Here is a 19635-nt window from a genome sequence, read left to right on the forward strand (position 1 = left end):
GGGCAGTTCTACCTCACGAGCAAGTGGATTTATCTCAGAATTCAAATTTGGTTTAACATTCAAAAATCAATGTAATATGCCATATTGACATCATAAAAGAGAAAAACCATGAGATTATCTCAAAAGATTGCCCCCCCCGAAAAGCACTTGACAAAATTCCGTACTCATTTATGATAAAAACACTGCAAATGTAAGGGAATTTCCTCAGTCTGATGACAAACCTCTTCCCAGGCCCCTGCGGCGCGCAGGCGGTCCCTGCGTCTTCCTGCTACCGGTGATCAGGTGCGCTCCTGGCTCGTGCTCCGTTCTCCTTTTAAAAGTAACCGTGATTGTTGAAGCGGGACTCCGCCTTTAGGGCAGTTAGGAAGCACTGCTAAAGGTAAAACCTAAAACATGACGTCTTCACTGCCCAGAAGCCTTTTTCTGCGTGTGTCTCCATGCATGTGCATGCACACACGTGTGTCGGCCGGGGCAGGCTGCCGTGCGCTGCTCACATGCCAGCGTAGGTGTCACTGTGAAGGGATTCGTGCCCGCGCTCACAGGCTGCAGGCAGCCAGGGAGCCTGAGCAGCTGCGGTCCACCTGCTGAGGGATCTTGAGTCGAGCGTGCCCCACCTGCCCACACAGCCCCGGGACCCGCGTCTTCCCTGTGCCCCGGTGTCGGGGGCATCCTGTGTGTCCACTGCTTTGCCCCAGCAGGGTCTTGCCTGAGCGTGGCCCAAGGTCACCCCCGGCCTTCTGTCCGCTTCTCTTCCGCACACTCTGCTTTCCCTGCTGCTGGCTGGAGAGTCCTTGCTTCCGGACTTGCCTTGGTGTGGTCCTGCTGCACGGTTCGGCGCGGTGTGCAGACCTCAGCGTGGCTGTTTTATGGGCCATTAAAATAAAAACCCACCAGTCTCCCTTCTGTATTTTATTTTGTGTTCCTTGGCGTGTTTTCCTTTTCTGTTTTTGGATATATTCTGATTTTTTTTTCTTTAAGTAGCCTCCACGCCCAGTCCAGAGCCTGTGGGGGAGTTTGAACTCATGACCCTGAGATCAAGACCTGAGTGGATATCGAGTCAGACCCTTACCCGACTGAACCACCCAGGCGCCCCTGTTTGAGTGTTAAAACCTCTTGTGGGTTGCCTTCTGGAAGCAAGGACAGTTTCCTCTGGCACTACCTTACCTGGATTCCCACATGTACTATGCGGCATTGTGCCGTTCCTCGTTTCAGAGGTTTGTAATCCCCACTCCTCTGAGTTTGTCCTTGCCCTTAGAAGCACATTCCCTAATTCTCAGAGTGAAGGCGCTCCCTGGCCCTCCCTTCCCGCGTCTGAGTTGCAGTGCGGGGAAAGAAGTTGGCGTTTTCAGAGGGTTTAGACTTGCTCTGTAGGTCTGTGCATGGTCAGTGCTCACAACTGTGTGTCGTTTCCTTGACGGGACTTGGTGGGAATGTGTCTTGTTTGCTCAGTGCTACATAAGAACCTTCCGTGTTCTGAGTTTTGGTGGGAGTCGTCTCCTAAAATACTGCTCCTCTGGTCGTGTCAGCTCCGTTTTGTCAGCGTTGGCTCTTCCCGGCGTGGCTTTCACGTGCACACACGTGTGGAGCCCTCTCCTCGTGAGGGGGGCCCCTAGCTGTGCTTCTGTGACTTTGTCTCCTGGGCTGTGTGTGGGCCCCATGCCTGTGCCCTGTTTGGTATTTACGTGGTTTATCTCTTCTCTCCCCTTGAAATCTTTCCAGATCTGTATGTGTTCGGTTTCCTTCACAAACTCTCAGCTTCTGGTCCCAGGTCGATGGACTTTGTCTCCTAACTGCATTTCTTCGCCCTCTTTCTTTCGTACCTGAGGGACATGTGTCACACGGTATTGGGCTTTTCGTGTGTTTTCACTTGTGTTTTTTTCTCCGTTTTATTTCCTCTTTACATTAAAAACATCTTTTTTGATGTTTGTTTATTTTTGAGAGACAGAGACAGAGCATGAGCCGGGGAGGGGCACAGAGAGAGGGAGACACAAAATCTGCAGCAGGCTCTGAACTGTCAACACAGAGCCCGACGTGGGGTTTGCACTCACAAACTGTGAGATCGTGACCTGAGCCCAAGTTGGAGGCTTACCTGACTGAGCCACCCTGGTGCCCCCCCTCCTTTTACAGGTTTTCCTATTCCCTATTTTTCCTCCTCTACAAATGTGGCTGTTCTACATTCTGTGGTCACCGTGTTCTGTGTCCTGGCGGAGGCTCCCAGGGGCTGCCCCCGGTCCGCCGCAGGCCGCCGGTCAGTGTGCAGCCACCCGGGCTGTGCTTCGCGCCCCCGCGCCACTGCTGCCTGCGTCCGTGTCCCTCGATTTGTTACTGATGAGGGATGCTGCTCCCAGAATCCTCCTTCTTGTCCTCATTTTTAACCCTGACACGTCGGGACCCTGCGCGGCAGCCCCTGCCGGCCCAGCCTGTTCTTAGGTCCCGGGGGCCAAGAAGCACCCAAGGTTTCCCCCAGGGCCCAGGCGGCGTGTCCACAGCGGAAGGCAACACTCCTCGGTTCATGGGTAACTGTGAACGGCAGAATCATTTTTTATCCCCAAGAGGATAAGTTCTGTCCGTCCTTCCCTGGGAGCTTGCTGACTCCCAGCCCCCAGTGGGGGGTCCTGCCTGTCGGGCACTCCCCGTGACCGGTGGGGGGGGGGGGGTGTCTTGGATCGCCTTGGCTCCCACCTCGTTGGTCTGTTTGGCGGAGACTACTTAGGGGCTCTGCGGACAGCACGGTGTGGACGTAACCTGATGGATTGTGACATCCCAGCGCGGACCGGAGGGTGGGCACCGTCCCCAAGTACAGCTGCCCGCGCTCCTGGGCCCCCCCAGCCGCCAGACGAGGAGGCCGAGCCTGCGAGGCGGCCGCTCGCTCCCGACCTCAGCCGGCGAGCGGAGGGCAATGCGGCGCCCGCGGTCTCCAGGGCCTTGGCCCCGTCTGCGCCACCTCATGGCCCCGGCCCGCCTCCCTGAGCTCCGGGAGCGCTCCTGAAGAGGAGGGACAGCGAATCTTCGGGAACGAGATCTTCTGTCCCTGTTTCTCCGTGAGGGGACCACGTAGGCTGCTCCGGTGCCGGCCCCCCAGCCCGTGGCCGGCCCCAGGCTCCTTGCTACTGATGGCAGCGTGTTCTCAGGGGGTGACATGCCTCCACCGCCCGGGTCCCCCAGTCTGCACACAGGGGCACGGTCACCTAGAGGGACAACCTGAGTTGGTTTTACTTTGAAAGAATTTGCCGCGGATGCATTTTAGTAGCTGGGCCTGCAGACAAAGTGTCGGGGTTCATGGGGGCGGTTTCTCTCTGTTCAGACACTTGGACGTCGCTTCAGCAAAATGGCACCGAGCACCACCCGCAGACCTGAGTGCGAGGTTTCCCACGGCGTCCGCGTCCTGAGGCGCCTTCCCCGGGGCCCGCGATGCGGGCCCTCCCTGCCTTTGCTGCTGTCCTTCCTCCGCCCCTTTGCCACTCGGTCAGTGCCTCTGCAGGCGACGTGGCCACGCCTCCGTCCTCAGCGAACAGAGTGGGATTGTTCTGTAACAACGGTCTCCGAGCAGTCTCACGTCTCCGTTTCAACACGCAGTGGTGTGTTTCTGCGGAATACCGAGTGGTTAGCGGCCGTGCAGAGAAGCGGGTCTGCACAGCCCACAGTGGGGTTTGCAGCGTGAAACACCAGGTTTGTTTTTTTCTCTTAAAAATGTCAGTCTGTGCATGTGGATTTATTTGCGTCTTTTTCTGTCTAATGCTTTAAAAGTATGGTAGGAAGGGAATCGGGAGAAAGCTGATTCTCCATCACATTTCAGAAGCTGGAGGAAGATGGAAGGAGGTGGCCTGGGTATTTGGGATTGGAACGAAGTTCGTTTGAAACCAAGCCAGTGTCTGTTATGTTCGGCTCCGCCTCAGTCTCGGTGTGTCATCCTCTCGGGCCATCTGGAGGCCTGGCCCCGGGCACACCTGTTTATGCTGCCAGTTTGGCCCAGACCAAATGATTTGAGTTCCAGGGTCTTCAGATCTCCAGGGAGTACGAGGTTTTCTTCCCCCACAATGAAATGGACTCTGTTTTCCAAACAAAGATGGAAGTGGGTTCTGAGGGTCACAGCTTGGACTTTACCAGGAACCTCTCCCAGGCTGATTTCCTGAGGCCGGAGGCCCGCCACATCTTTCTCTTGTTTTGTTGTGACTTCCTGGTTTGTCACAGAACCCTGGAACCTGCGGCCCGTGGGGAGGAGGCCCTCGAGCAGACCTCGGGTCCACCAGGCCCAGAAACCCCTGCCGGGGAGACGGCTGCTCCGCGCCCAGCGTCCTGTGCCGCAGACTGACGTCCTGTGGCCACTTCGTGTCTGTGCATGAAGGTGCCTGCAGAGGGCACGCAGTCACTCCGTTTCGCACATCCTTGGGGATTAAAAGCACCTTTGCACCTGCCAGTCGCTTGGTGTTCTCCGTGGGACGCAGGGCTCGGGAAGGGCAGAGAGGGCAGGCGCTGGATGGCCCTTGCCTTAACCTGGAACTTCTACGCCATTGTCCTCTGTTTACCGCTTTCGGAAGGCAGCTGGTGTTGGGTGTACGCGTGTTGGGAGCTGTTGCTAAGGTGACGTGCCTTGGTCTCACCCACACAGCCTTCTGGAAGGTGGGAGTGCTTGATGGGGTCTGTGCCCACAAGAGCATTGCTGGCGAAGTTGGCGGGCCGGCCGGCCGCCGTGTGCCGTCTGCCCCTCTCCGCGTGCACGCCTGGTCCCCCTCCCGCCGACTCGCCCCAACAAGTCCCGGGCCGCACTCACTGCGGAGAGAAGCCGGGCAGCCTCGCGTCCGCGTCGCGTCTGCGGCCCTTCGGACCCAGGGTCGCCTCCCAGCCTCGCTCCCCTTGACACGGGCCTGGGAATTGGGCTTTGAACTTCCCTCAGTGGAACTCTCAAATCTTAAAAATTTTACAGTATTGTGTATGAAGAGCATGAGTCACATGACTTGGGTTACGATTTATCATTTTTTCTGGGTTAAGGGGCCGAGGGGCACAGTTGGTGGAGCTTCTGACTTTAGCTCACGTCGTGACCGCACGCTCGTGAGTTTGAGCGCCGTGTTGGTCTCCGTGCTGACAGCTCAGATGCTGTGTCTCTTCTCTCTGCCCCTCCCCAGCTCATGCTCTGTCTTTCTTCCCCTCTCTCTCTCTCTCTCTCTCTCTCTCTCTCTCAAAAAATAAAATAAAATAAATGTTAAAAAAAAAAAAGGTCTGAAGTCATTTATAATATAAACCTGTTCCTCTGGGTCATGGGCACGCCAAGACTTGGACAGAAGCTCCAGGTCCTTCCTGAGTACCGTGCACTTTGCTCAGGTGCTTTCTGAGGTCTCAGAACTCCCCAGGTCATGGGTCTCTCACCTCCTGTCCTTACACGGAGTGCCGCTTCCCCCAGGGAGGGTCTCGGCTTACCACTGGACTGTACAGTTTCTGTCTGAGTGAAATGGGTTCCTGACTTTTTGTAGAGCCTGACCTGGTTCCTCAGGGGTTTCTTACAGGGTTTCCTTCCCTCCCTAGCCAGAATTTCTTGACCAGTTTACAGCATAAAAGAGGGCATGTTTGTGAAGGACTCTGTGGTGTGAAGTTTGATCAGATTTTTAAAAACATTTACAGTCAGTTTCCTGTAACTCCATATCTGGCTATAACTTGAAAGGGATTCTTAGCATCGGGCTCCTCTGTGCTGGCAGCACAGAGCCTGGAGCCTGCTTCAAATCCTTTGTCTCTCCCTCTCTCTCTCTGCTCTCCCCTGCTTGTGCTCTGTCTCTCTCAAAAATAAATAAACATTAAAAAAAGAAAATTTTAAATGAGCCATCACTCCGGGGCACCTGGGTGTCTCAGTCAGTTGAGTGTCCGACTTTGGCTCAGGTCATGATCTCATAGTTTGTGAGTTCAAGCCCCATGTTGGGCTCTGTGCTGACAGCTCGGAGCCTGGAGCCTCCTTTAGATTCTGTGTCTCCTTTTCCCTCTCTAACCCTCCCCTGCTCATGCTCTCTCTCTTCGTCTCTCAAAAATAAACATTAAAAAAGAAAGTCTGGGGCACCTGGGTGGCTCAGTTGGTTGAATGTCTGACTCTTGATTTTGACTCAGGTCATGATCTCATGGTTTGGGATTGAGCCCCAAGTCAGGCTCTGTGCTGACAGTGTGTGTCCCCCCCCCCCCCTTCCCCTCTTCCCTCTCCCTCACTCTCTAAGGAAAAAAAATTCTAAAGAAGATAGGGCAAAACGAACAGATGGTGAATACATAAGTGTTTGTTTCATTATTTCTCATGCATTTCTATATACTTGAAACATTTCAGTGAAAATCATAGTCGTTACTTTATTATAAAATGATGGGATGGAAAATATTTCTAATGAGGAAATCATGAAATATAATAACTCCTTTTGAACAGATTTAGGGGTGCTCCATATTCCTGGAATCATTCGAAAAGTAATGTTTTCACCTTCTACATTCTATAATGCAGCTCACACTGGGGGCGATGTCGGGCTTGGGCTCCGTGTGCCGGGCGGGCCACCTCACCCAGGATGTAGCCCCCCCCCCCTTTTTTTTTTCAAGTTTTATAGTTGAGTTTTTTGTTTTGTTCTGATTTTTGACTTGGTGCTGAAGGCCGTCTTGGTCACATCGTCGTCCTCCTGTGTGTGTGTCCCGGAGGGGCTTCCATGTACTGTGCTTGGGGCTGCGGGGCTCCGGGCAGGCGACGCCGAGGGGGCGCCTGTGTGGGCTTAGTCTCCTCGCCTTCCCACGACATGGGTTTCCAGCCTTTCACCCCGAGAAGTCTGTCCTGTGACAAAACTCACAGGGCTTTGTCTGCATCATGAAGGTAAAATGATGAGTAAAATTAAAAATGTTACTTGAGTAACATATTATTAATGCACATTGAAATTCAGTCTGTCTTTTTCTCTAGTCAGTTTCTAGGAACAGTGTGAGTGCGTAGTAGAAAATCAGAGAATACAAACAGGCAGAACTTTGGAAAATGCAAGCCTGCTACTCGGATGCCCAGCGCTGACAGCTTCTGAGTCCTTGTTTCATGGAGAAGTTCTCTTTGACGGTCCGTGTTCTGTGCTCACCGGCACTGCGGACGGTTTTGTAACCTGCACTTCCCTGTCAGCCTTTTCTCTTTACTGTTGTAATTCAGTAGGTCTGAGAGCTACTCCGTGGAAACTGGTACTCTTTCAGCCACGGCCATCACCTGCCCGTCTGGGTCCTGCGTGGCCCCTCCGTCCAGCACAGGGGCTGGCAGGCTTTCTCTTACGTGGCCAGATAGTCACTTTTGCAGACTTCGCATCCTGAGAGGCAGTGGCGGGGATGTCCACTGGGTACCTGTAGACCCCCTGCCACGTGTCCCCACCTCCCGGGCCTGCTCAGTCTGGCAGGGAGGACGATCTGGACCAGGGGCGTGAGCGCCACCAAGTGCGCGCCCTGACTGGGTCTTTCCGCAGCCGTCCTCCTCCACCTGCTGTGCCCCCAGCCTCATGCTTTGCGCTCAGCAGAGGCTTGTTTTAACATTCCTTGGCGTGGAAGAATCACTTTCAGAGCTGTAGACCCGGTGAGGGAAGCGGCCAGGGGTCTAAGCCTGAGTCCTCTACACTGGGTGGAGATCATTCCAGAACCTGGGGGGGCGCCTCAGCCCCAGTGGTCTGAGAGGTCACCCTGAGTAGGACGGGAAGCCAAGTGAAGGGTCTGCTGGCCTACGGTCTGAGCTGCTCACCATGTCGGCCAGGCTGGGCCACCAGGGCCTGGGGACACGGGGGACAGGCATTTACCGGGCATAGATGTTGTGTCGGTCCCCTGGGGCCGCTTAGACGGCAGGCACCCACGCTTAAAGCTCTCCCCGCAGACTCCGGGGCAGAGCCCACCTCGCCTCCCTGGCACCCTGTCGTCACGCGGCTCCCTTTCCTAATTTCTCTCTCCCTTCTCTTCTAGGGACCAGTTGTCGGGTTTCGGGCCTGACCACATAATACAGTGCGGTCTCCTCTGGGGTCCTCAGTTTAGTGACATGTGTCCAGGCCCTTTTTCCGAGTAAGGTCACGTTTATAGATTCCGCGTGGATATATTTTAAGGGGTGGGCAATACAACTCAACACTCTGCTGATGCTTTCTTGAGCTAAATGTACATTTTTTTATGTTTATTTACTTAGAGAAAGAAAGGGGTGGCATGCCTGCTGTGGGGAGGGCCCGGGCAGAGGGAGAGACAGACTCCCCAGCACGCTCCATGCCGTGTCAGCATGGAGCCCAGTCAGGGTTGAACTCACGAACTGTGAGATATGACCTGAGCCGAAACCAAGAGCTGAACACTTAACAGACTGAGCCCCCCAAGTGGCCCACTTTTTTCTCCTTCTGAATGTAGGTGTGATGGCAGCCTGAGCAAGTGCAGGTGTGAGTGAGTGCCCACGCCTGCCCGGCCCCCACCCGTGTTGAGTCTCCGTCGCCGTGGCCTGGGGGCACCTGTTCCGGGCCTCGGTCTAGCCGGGCGTCCGCCGCCCGTGGCCCTCGCCCCCGTCGGCATCCCTGGCCTCAGCACGCGCTCTGTGCGCCCCGCCGGGCCGCGCTGCCTCCCTCGGGTGACCCCCGGGACGCCCTCTTCCATTCACCTCGTCGTGGACGTTTGTGTTGCTTGCAGATGGGCTCTTAGGCCCGTGGCTGACGTGCTCTCGTCCACAGAACGTAGGACGTTGGGTAGATGTATTTTAAACATACTCTCTCAGCTAATGCTCTCTGTTTACAAGGGAAAAAAAAAGCATCTTACTTCTCTGGGCACTTGCTGTCTCGCCCACAAGCGCCCCCCCCCCCATTTTATTTTTTTAAGTCGGCTCTACACCTGGCATGGGGCTTGGACTCAACCCTGAAACAAAGTCACACATTCTACCGACTGAGCAATCCTGGCGCTTCTCACCCAGAAGCTTGTTTTGTTTTGTTCTGTTTTATTACAGCGGGGGGGTTGTGGGGGGGGATAGGGGGCTGTCTTGGAGCAGCCAGGCCACCGCAGTGCGGTCACCGAGTCAGGGCTGTGCCCCGTCCTGCCCTGGGGGCCCGGTACCTGCCAGCCCTCCGCGGGGACGGGGACCGGGACGGGGACGGGGGACTGGGAGTGGCTTGGTGTCCTGTCAGCGCGGACAGGTCTTCACACAGCGCTGCCTCCGGGTATGTGTGTTCCTGTGGTGCGTCCTTCTGGCCCAGGTCATGGGGGAGACCCCGGGACCCAGGGGACACTGCATGCCTTCCTGTTTTAGGTTCCTGAGTCTGAGGAGACCGGTTGACAGTGACTTTGAGGGGAAAGGAGGTGGCTACATTATAGGTTTATTTCTGGAAGATTCAGTTGTTACTAATTAGGCTTGTTGTGCTCCAGGCATCCTCTCAGCAGTCCTTGCAGTTAAAGGAGGGAAGTTATTGTTGAACCTGGCCAGTTACCTGACATAGGAGAGCAAAGACGATGGGGGCTTTGTAGTCTCTTGTCTGCTTTAGAAGCTAGAGTGCACCTTGAACTCGGGAGTTCTCCTACAGCCAGTCCCTCTCAGACCGACGCCTTGGTGTGGAGCACGTCCGCCCCCATCGGCACCCTCTGCTAACAGATGGCCTTCCTGGTTCGGGCTTTGTTCTGGGGAATGTCACCGTGTGGCTCTGAAGGAAGGTCCCAGCACGTGGACAGGGAGAGTGGCTTCCGTGGTGCTCGGCATGGACAGATGGACGTGAAGGGCTCCAGGGTAGAGGCGTGTCATTGCAGGGGCTGCAGGGGCCGTGTTTCCTGGCAGCCAGACGGGCCCTGGCGTTCTGTGGTAACACCGTCATGCCACGAGGTCACTCCGATGGCCGCACGCGGTGTGTGCTGAGTGAGTTTGGGAAGACAGGACTGCCGTGCTCAGTAGGTGAGCCCCGCATGCCCCATTTCCAAGCGGGTCCAGCACCTGTCCGGGCTCACAGTGCTGGGTGTAGGGACGGAGGCGGGGCCAAAGGAATGGCCTCGATGGTTTGTGTCCACCCGTGTGGCCAGTGTTTTGTACCCGAGTCCCGTGTCGTCCTTGTCTGACCGACCCACCCCGCTGGTCTCCAGCTGCTCTCGTGACACTGTAACAGAGCAGCAAATGCCAGCTGCAGTCCCCGGGCCTGGGCACAGGGCAGTGCCGTCAGCTGGTGCAGAGCACACGATCGACTGAGGGCACAGGTGGTCACATGGGAAGAGACACCACGACAGGCAGCCGCTGGTGCCGTCGAGAGCCCAGTAGGCAGATGGTCACCGCCTTTTTGTGTTTTAAAGTGGTGTTGGCAAGATGGGGACTGGGCACCCTGTGTGCTCCTGGGGAGGACGTGCTGGGGGCAGCGTTTCTGCAGCCCACTTGGCAGGATTGTGTGGATGAGTATCTTGACTTCCTGCCCATCTCTGCCACAGGTCTGGTGTAGGCATGTGGGCTTGAAAATGGGGGTGGTCTCACGCCGGTCAGAGTGGGTAACATGAACAAATCAGGAGGCTGCAGATGCTGGCGAGGGTGTGGAGAGACGGGCACCCTCTATACTGTTGGTGGGAATGTAAACTGGTGCAGCCGCTCTGGAAAACAGTGTGGAGGCTCCTCAAAAAACTATCCATAGAACTCCCCTAGGATCCAGCAGTAGCACAGCTGGGAATCTCCCCAAGGGATACAGAAGTGCTGATGCACAGGAGCACATGTACCCCAATGTTCATAGCGGCACTTTCTACAATAGCCAAATCAGGGAAAGAGCCTAAATGTCCGTCACCTGATGAATGGATCAAGAAGATGTGGTATATATACACGATGGAGTACTACATGCCAATGAGAAAGAATGACATCTGGCCATTTGTAGCGACGTGGGTGGACCTCGAGGGGGTCATGCTGAGTGTAATAAGTCAGGCGGAGGAGGACAGAGACCATATGTTTTGGCTTATAAGTGGAACAGGAGAAACCTAACAGAGGACCATGGGGGAGGGGAAGGGGGAAATGGGGAGAGGGAGGGAGGCAGATCACAAACTCAAATACTGAGAACAGACTGAGGGTTGATGGGGGTGGGGAGAGGGGGAAATAGGTGATGGGCAGGGAGGAGGGCACTTGTTGGGATGAGCACTGAGGGTTATATGGAAACCAACTTGACCATCAACTATAATTTAAAAAATGGGAAAAAGTGGGGTTGGTGACATAGACAGGGTGGTGACATGGATGGGGTGGCATAGCAGGGTGCGGGGGGGCCAGAGGGCATGAGAGCGGACAAGTGGGGTCTCCAGGATGCCCGTGTCGCGCCCTGAGGCTGAAGGGGGGCACACGCGTGGCCCGTTGGCACTGCCCGGGACGCGCCCTCTTGGCAGCAGGATTGGGGGCGGGGCACCGGCGGGCTCGGTCAGCGGGGCCTGCGACTCCGGATCTCGGGGTCATGGGGTTGACCCCCTGTTGGGTGTAGAGATGACTTAAAAATGAAATCTATACAAAAAGAATTGAGGAATAAACCGTGTGGGTGCCGCTGGGCGTGAGCGGAGAGCGCCTTGCCCCAGGGGCTGCCGTGTGTGCGCCCCGTGCCCGGGGGGGTGGGGGGGGTCCTTTCTCTCTCTGGGCCACTTCTGTGAAGGCCGCTGGCCGTGTTGGCAGACCCCTGGGAGCGGCGCGGACGTGCCCCCCGGAGGGACCTGCTTCAGTGGCCGGCTTCCCTCCCCTTTCTCTGAAGGCCGCCTCGTCTCGATAGTGTTCTCGGTCCGGCCAGCGTGGCAGAGGCAGGGGTCAGCGGCTTGCGCGCGGGGCCCGCAGATCCGGCCTCTACGGGGTGTGTGTCGCGTGCTGTTCTGTGTGTTTATTGAGATGAGTTTCCTGTGATGTCAGCCATCACGTGATTTAGCAGTTCTAACAGAAGATCTACCAGAGAGTGTCGTCGGGCACGTGAAGCCCCGTGTGTTCGCGGCAGGACAAGAGCACAGCCACGCCCCCTTCTGCCTCGGAGCGGAGGCTCAGGGAGACTCGGGAGCGCACTTTGGGAAAGTGAGACGACAGACATGTGGGGACAGGGGACACGCACCTGTGTGAAGGGCCTCTTGCCTCCCCCCGCCCAGGCGGGGCTGTGAGCCAGGGCAGTGTCACCAGAGAGGGGGGACTGGACGAGGGGCCTCCAGGGGGAGCCTGTGGCGTCTGGAGCTCAGGGGCGCCGAGGCCCCTCTCGACAACAGTGATGTGGGAGACGGCGCGGCCTTCTGTGTGCGCCTGTGCAGCCCCCCAGGCGAGGACAGCCGCCCCCTCCCCGCGTAATCACTGTGCTGACTTGCAGCCTCCGAGAACCTCGTCCACAGTGTGCTGAGTGTCTTGGCGCCATCATGGTCCATCTGTTCTCTGTTGAGGGACATCTGGGTCGTTTGCAGGGTTTGTACAAGTCAGTGTGCGCGTGATGTGGCTTTGGTGGCCTCCGCACACACATCACTTGGGGCGTATGTCTAGACGGGCACCTGAGTCACATCCACCTGCAGTGGAACCTGCCTGCTCCCGCACCCCGAGTTCCCAGGCCAGGTCCCAGCCAGCGCCCTCCACCCCGGCCACCTCCCTGAGGACCCGACAGCCTGCTTAACCCCTCGCCAGGCCGGCGTCTTATCACTCTGCACTGGTTGTGGCTCTTTGCCAGCCTGTGTTTGGAAGGGCCAGGACCTCACTGTGGGGGGCAGCAAGGCAGTGACAAGGGTGGGGAGTGAGGTGTCAGGGAAGGATGGAGGTGCGCACCCCAGCTTTGGGGACGGCATTGGTAACACGCCTGGGCCTCCGTCCTTGGCCCCGCCCTCCCCAGTGTGAGGGGCAGGGCGCCAAGGGGAGCTGAGCCAGCCCTGGTCCAGGCACAGACATTGTCCTAAGCTCTTAATTGGAGCTTTTATTTCACTATTTTATAGATTGAGAAACTTAGACACATCTGACCACAAACCCAGGGTTCAGAACAAGTTAGACCGGAGTTTCTGAAATGTCCTTGACAGCTTCCTGTTGTGAGAAAAATTGTGTCTCTGCCCTGCACACAGCAGCGTCTTCATGAGAGGGTGTGTGTGTGATACGCCTGATACCGCGGCTCTGTGCTGTTTCATTTTCTAAATGTTCTGGAAACACCTGGCAGGTGACGTCCAGCTGCAAGGGCTCCACCGCCACCATGTGGTGCTCCAGCCTCTTCTCTGGCGAAACCCATCTTCTGTCCTTTGTCCATTTTCTAATTGGATGGTTTGCTGCTTACTGCCCTTGGTGGCTCGCAGATCGGCAGCGTCTCTTTCACCTGGGAATGGAGGCTTTAATTTTGTCACAGTTTATCATTTTCCTTCTGTGGTGGGTGCTTTTGGGGTCCTGTTGTCCTGGCTCCGTGGGTGGAGCGTGTGATGCTTGAGCTCATGTTGGGTGCAGGGATTACTTAAAAATAAAAACAAAAACTTTTCGCCTAGCCGTCGGTCTCAGATTTCCTCCTGTTTTTATTTTCCCCTAAAAGTTTCACAGGTTCTTAGAGTTTTTCTTTTTTAGTTTTACACCTAAATATTTCATTTTTATTTAGGGCAGTTGTGGATGGTGTTGTGTTCCTACAAACTCGTTGTTGCTTGTGAAGTACTGTTGACTCTTGACCAGTGTGGGCGTTGGGGGCACCCCCCCACCCGTGTGCGACTTCGGTGTGACCCCGACTCCTTCAGCACTTGACGACTAGCTGTCGACCGGAAGCCTTACCAATGGCACGAACAGTAGACGAACACATATGTTGCATGTCACACATGTGACCTATTCTTAGGGTGAAGTACGCTGGGGGAGTGTTACTGCAGAGCACTGCGCGGACGTGAGACACTGGGGCTCTGGGTGTTGATCTGGGTCTGCTCCCTCGCCGAGCTCATTCTTTCTGGAGGCTTTTGGAGATTCCTTGCAGTTTCTAGATGGATGATCATGTCATTGTCAAACAGAACGTTTTATTTCTTCTTTTCCAGTGTGTATGTTTTTAATTTCTTTTTCTTGCCTTACTGCACTGGCTCTCACTTCCAGTCTGATGTCCAGAAGCAGTGGTGGGCTGGGGGACATCCCTGCCTCGTTCCTGATTCCGCTTTTCTCAGGCACGAAGCAGCCGTGCGCTCTCGCGGACACTTGTCTCCACGCTGAGGGTCTCCCCTGTGTCTTCCTGGGCCGAGACTAGCTCTCAGGAGCACTGGACCGTGCTCGCTGCTCCTTCTGCAGGGACACTGGGGGCGCGGTCGGGTAAGTGTCCAGCTCTTGATTTCAGCTCAGGGCATGATCTCACAGTACATGAGTCTGAGATCTAAATCGAGCTCTGTGCTGACAGCCTGGAGCCTGCTTGGGACTCCCTCTCTCTGCCCCTCCCCTGCGCTCGCTCTCTCTTTCTGTCCATGATAATGACAAACTAAAAATAATGCCCACTTTTCCCTTTATCAGCAGTGGTCATCATGTGATTTTCTTCTTTAGCCTGTTGACTTGGGGGGTTTTCACAGTTTGAGCCAGCCCTGCATATTCTGCATTTATTAACGCAGACACAGCTGTCCCCACCTGACACTGCTGTGGAGGTCACCGCAGAGTCCTAGACCGTCCCCCTTCTGTCCTCCGTCTGGTGGAGATAGGCTCCTGGCAGGTGTGCTCTGTGTCCCAGGACCTCCCTGCCTGGTGCTGCCATGAATGCCCATGCTGCCGTTTTCTGACCGTGCCCGTGGGCTGGCTGGCTTGCAGGGCGGTCCGTGTTCGATGCTGCAGGGTGAGCCCAGTCCTGTCCTTGAGGGTCAGCCGTCGTGTGCAAATACACCTGGTCCTCCTGGTCTTTCTCTCCATTTGTGTCTCTTCCCCCAGGGCCACCTCCAGCAGTGTCTGTCTGCCCCGGCCCGCGGGGTCATTCAACGGGAACCTAGAGCAGGGAACAGATGAATGGATGGGACAAGAGATGCAAAGAATGAGAGCAAGACAGGAGGTCTGATCAAGCTATAAGTTTAATCACGGCTGCTGATTATATAACGTGTGCAGGGGGAAGAAGGAATGCAGAAGGGGAAGAAAGTGCTGGGGGAGGTACGAGGTACAGGGGGCCTGCCCAAGGTTAACAGATGGTAATCTCAGTCCCTGAGGCCATCAGGTACCTAGGACTTGACCGCTGCTTATCTTGCTACAACCTTCCGCCAGAGTTCTTTTAATCCTTTCTTTGGCTCCCGGCATCTGTCCGTGCAGGGCAGCCGCTGTAGGGGGTGGCTCGGGTCCCCCGCCCTTTACGTGTTCCACGCTGTCATGCCCACGTCAGTCCTGGGTTCCTCTGCGGCTCCGCTCCTTCTGGGAGACAGTGTTTTTCCTCCTGTCTCCTCGTTGCTCTCCTCTCCCCTTCAAGCTGTGTGTTCACTTTTAACGTCCCAAGGATTCGGTCTCCGTTCTGCGCTGTGATTAGCGTCTTGTGCTGTGCTCTGTGCACAGGTTAGGTTCGCTGCACGAGCTGGGAAGCTTTGAGGTGCCGCCCCCCTCGTCCGTGGGACGCCACTGCCCTGCCCTTGGGGCCGGGGCCAGGGGAAGGAGGCAGCTCTGCAACAGGCCGCTCACCAGCCTTCCTGTTTCTCCGCCCGGCCGGGGCGCCGCTCACACCGGGTCTTGAGCACAGCCAGCTTTGTCACCTCTCACTTCCTGTGAAATGCAGCGTGCCACCCAGTGTCCACGGGGTGAAAATGTGCAGCTCACTCACCGCTGTGGGCCTTCACTCAGCCCCCAGGCCCAGCACCCGTGCCCTCCAGACTCCGCCCACAGCCGCAGCCTCGAGTCTGAGTGGCCGCCACACGCGGGCCCACGGGGGGGAAATCAGGGTCAACTCGCAGTGTGAGACTCATGCGCGTCACCCGTGCATTGTCGCTGCTGTGTGCTCCGCGCCAGCTCGGGCCTCTGACGCGTGGTCGTGGGGCGCGGCCTGGGGCACCTGTGCCCACGGGTGTGGTCACGGGGTCCCACTCCCAGCAGAAGGGAACCGTTTTCCTTTGCTCGGTGTCTTCACTGCCACTTGGTACCTCGGTTTGATTGTTGTTTATATTTTCTGGATTGCTAAAGCAGTTGATGAGTTTTTCATCTACTTACTGACCTTTTAGATTTCTTCTTTTATGAAGTGTCTTAAGTCCCGTGTACATTTTTTAAAAATTTATTTATTTTGAGAGAGCGCGTGCAATGGATGGGGTGGAGGGGTGACAGAAATGAGAATCCCAAGCAGGCTCTGCCCTGTCCGCTCAGAGCCCAAGGTGGGGCTTGATCCCATGAACCATGAGATCATGACCTGAGCCAAAATCAATCAGATGCTTAATCGATGGAGCCACCCGGGTACCCCTTGTGTCCATTTTTGTGCTGGATGGTTTGCTTTTTTCTTAGTGATTTATAGGAGTTTTTAAAGTGTTAAAATTTTTAGAGCTTTCTTTTATGGTTGATGCTTCTGGCGAAAAAGTCTTTCTTTACCTGGAAGGAGCTGTGACGGCCCTTTGGTTCCACCCGCCGTCCAGTAAGTAGCCTCCTGCCTGTGCCTCTGATGTCTGGGTCTGCAATGTGTCCAGAAGTGATTTCTGTGCCCAGTCACAGTTTTCCACACAGACGTCCAGCTGTCCCCACCAGTGGTGGACAGAGCTGTCGTTCACTCTCGTCCTGCCGTCTGGTGCCTCTGAGCCCATGTCTGCTGCGGGCACAAGCCTGTTCCCGGCTCTGCCACGCTGCCCAGCACTTTGTCCACACGGTGCCGCTTTGACACCGTCTCCTCCACGTTTTGGCTTTGACTTTATTTAATTTTGTTTATTAATATGTATTTATGTAATCTGAGATTCTTTCCTTTTGATTTTAAGGAAATTTGCATGAGTTCTTTGTTTTGAGACCTTCTCCACTTTCTATCTTAGCGCAGTTTGGGCTTCTGCTCAGTAGTTCTGTGGCTACATCCAGCCCCTCCTGGTTTGGGTTCATTTCCTGGCGGCTGGTCTTTTCTCTGCAGTGTCCCCTGCCTTGTGCTTCTGCAGGGCCTCGCGGACTCGTCGGGCTGATTCCGTACACCAGTCAGGGTTAGTGAGGACCCCACACAGCTTTGTGGTTGTGGCTCTCAAGTTACTGTATTAACGTGACGTCTTTAAAAGTATAACTGAGGGGCGCCTGGGGGGCTCAGTCGGTTAAACGTCCGACTTCAGCTCAGGTCATGATCTCACAGTTCGTGAGTTCGAGTCCCACATCAGGCTCTGTGCTGACAGCTCGGAGCCTGGAGCCTGCTTCAGATTCTATGTCTCCCTCTCTCTCTGCCCCTGCCCCACTCGTGGTCTATGTCTGTCTCTGTCTCTTTCTCAAAAATAAACATTTAAAAAACAGCAAAAAAAAAAAAAAAACAGTTGTAACTGAGGAAAGTTTTAAATTTTTAATTCACATGGGGCGCCTGGGTGTCTCAGTCGGTTAAACGTCCAACTTCAGCTCAGGTCATGATCTCACAGTTTGTGGGTTCGAGCCCCATGTCGGGCTCTGTGCTGACAACTCAGAGCCTGGAGTCTGCTTCAGATTCTGTGTCTCGCTCTCTCTCTGACCCTCCCCTGCTTGCACGGTCTCTGTCTCTCAAAAATAAATAAAAACCATAAAAAATTTTTTTTAAATTTTTAATTCACTTAAAAATAATAAAATTTTTTACTGAAAAGTAACTTGTACAACCAAAATCAATAAAAATTTAGTGAAAATAGTGGCATTTGTTCTCTCTGCCTGCAGCCCCCTTCGGTGTCTGCCCTGAGGAACCGCCGGGTGCGGCCTGCGTCTGCGCTCCGTCTGCTGCGTTCTGCTCTTTTCTCCTAAGTGGAAAAATAACCGCCCCTCACAGATGGGCGGTATGAGAAGGGGCAGTTTGGATTGTCTTTCTCGCAGGGTCTGGAAACCCTCCTGGTGGCTGTTGAGACCACTGAGGTGGCCACATTCTCTGCATTAATGGGTCTTCCTTGTGGGATTCTGTAATGTCCCATATCAGCTGTTTGGGAAATGGTGATTCATCGAGTTATGCAGATCTCTTTAATGTTGACAGTTTTCATTACACGTTATTTAAAAAGTAACCTTAAAATTTTTTTCTTTAAGTTTTTTTTAATGTTTATTTATATTTGCGAGAGAGGGAGACACAGAATCCGAAGCAGGCTCCAGACTCCGAGCTGTCAGTACAAAGCCCGACGCGGGGCTCAATCATACAAACCATGAAATCATGACCCGAGCTGATGGCTGATGTCAGACACTCAACCGACTGAGCCCCCCACCCCACCCCAGCACCCCTAAAAAGTAACCTTTTAAAGCCACCACCAATCTCATTAAAATGTCTTTGAGCACTGGGATGCCTTCGGGCTCACGGACGTGGATGCCAGCTTTCCTGAGCTCCGGCGTCCCCGGGAAGCTGTTCATTCTCCTGGAAGGGATAGCTCTAGTTGGTTGATTTTTGAGAAGGTAACTGCCAATACCAGTTCTTGATGATAATAAATGTATTTTGTTTGAGAGTCTTTCTGGTGAAGCCTGTGTCCCGTGAAATCGCAGGTGAGCCCCTGGCTCAGCCGGCCACTCCCAGAGGCTCTGCGGGGCCCAGTGCTGTGCCACAGGCCCCCCGAGGTCTTGTCCGAGTCTGCACGGGGACTCAGGTTTGCCACTCAGTAAGATTTTGAATTGTGGCTTCGTTCCCAAGGACAGGTGCAGTGCTGTCCTGCGGTTGTGTGAGGGGCCCCCCCTTCTCCCGGGGCGCAGTGGCACCCCAGCCCCGCCAGTCCCGTGGGGAAGGCGGCGTTGGCCTCACAGGGCCTCGAACACCCTCAGCATCTACAGACCCCCGCACGGCCACCGGGCTGGAATGGACGGGGCCAGGACTGCATCCCGGGCGTGGCCACGGTCCCAGAAAACTTGATTTATGGACAGGGATATTGTATTCTAATACACATGCGATTTTCACATGCCACAGATTTGAATTTCTTTGACTCCCAAAGCTTTAAGTATGAAGCCTGGGCCCCTGTGTGAGTCCATCAGTGTGGTTTGTGAGTCTTGATCTTGGGGTTGTGAGTTTGAGCCCCAAATTGGAGGAGGAGATTACTTCAAAATAAAATCTTAAAAAAAAAAAAAAAAAAGGAAACCCATTCTTTTGTTGTTGTTTGTTTGTTTTGGGTGAGCGAATGCATCCTGTCAGCACAGAGCCCAACCCAGGACTAGATCTCATGACCGTGAGGTCATGACCTGAGCTGAAACCAAGAGTCGTATGGACTCATCTGACCGAGCCGCCCAGGCGCCCCTGGGGCCTGTCGTCAGCTCTCAGTTTTTACCTAGGAGGGGACAGGCCTGGCTTTGGCCTGGGCTGTCGTGTGACCCGCATGGCCTCCAGCCCGCTTCTCAGGAAGGCAGAGGGCGGTGAGCCCGAAGCTAGCTTCAGTGTGTCCTTACCCGGGCTGCGGTGTGGCCGAAGTGGGTGTCTGGGTCTCTGGACTGTCGCTCCACTGCTGCTGGAGCGCTTCTGACCTTAGTGCCCTCCCCTCCCCGTGGGCACACATCTGGGGACTTGGCCAGTCCAGTTGGGGCTGGCAGTTTGCCCTCGCTCAGCTTCCTCCAGGCTGTTTGTCCCGTTACTTCCTTAGTGCCGTCTTTGCCTCTGGGTAATGGTGGACTTCGTGTTTGGGTCTCCAGAACTCAGCCTTTTCCCTTAGTTTTAAAGTTTTGGA

General features: G+C 55.1%; 1 protein-coding gene across 7 annotated transcripts in view; it reads left to right on the forward strand.

Annotated features, from left to right (window-relative positions):
• Nucleotides 1-19635, forward strand: part of ANKRD11 (ankyrin repeat domain 11) — a 161319-nt gene that overhangs the window by 107773 nt on the left and 33911 nt on the right. The window lies entirely within an intron of this gene.

Source organism: Suricata suricatta, chromosome 16 (assembly GCF_006229205.1).
Source record: "Suricata suricatta isolate VVHF042 chromosome 16, meerkat_22Aug2017_6uvM2_HiC, whole genome shotgun sequence".
Lineage (NCBI taxonomy): Eukaryota > Metazoa > Chordata > Mammalia > Carnivora > Herpestidae > Suricata > Suricata suricatta.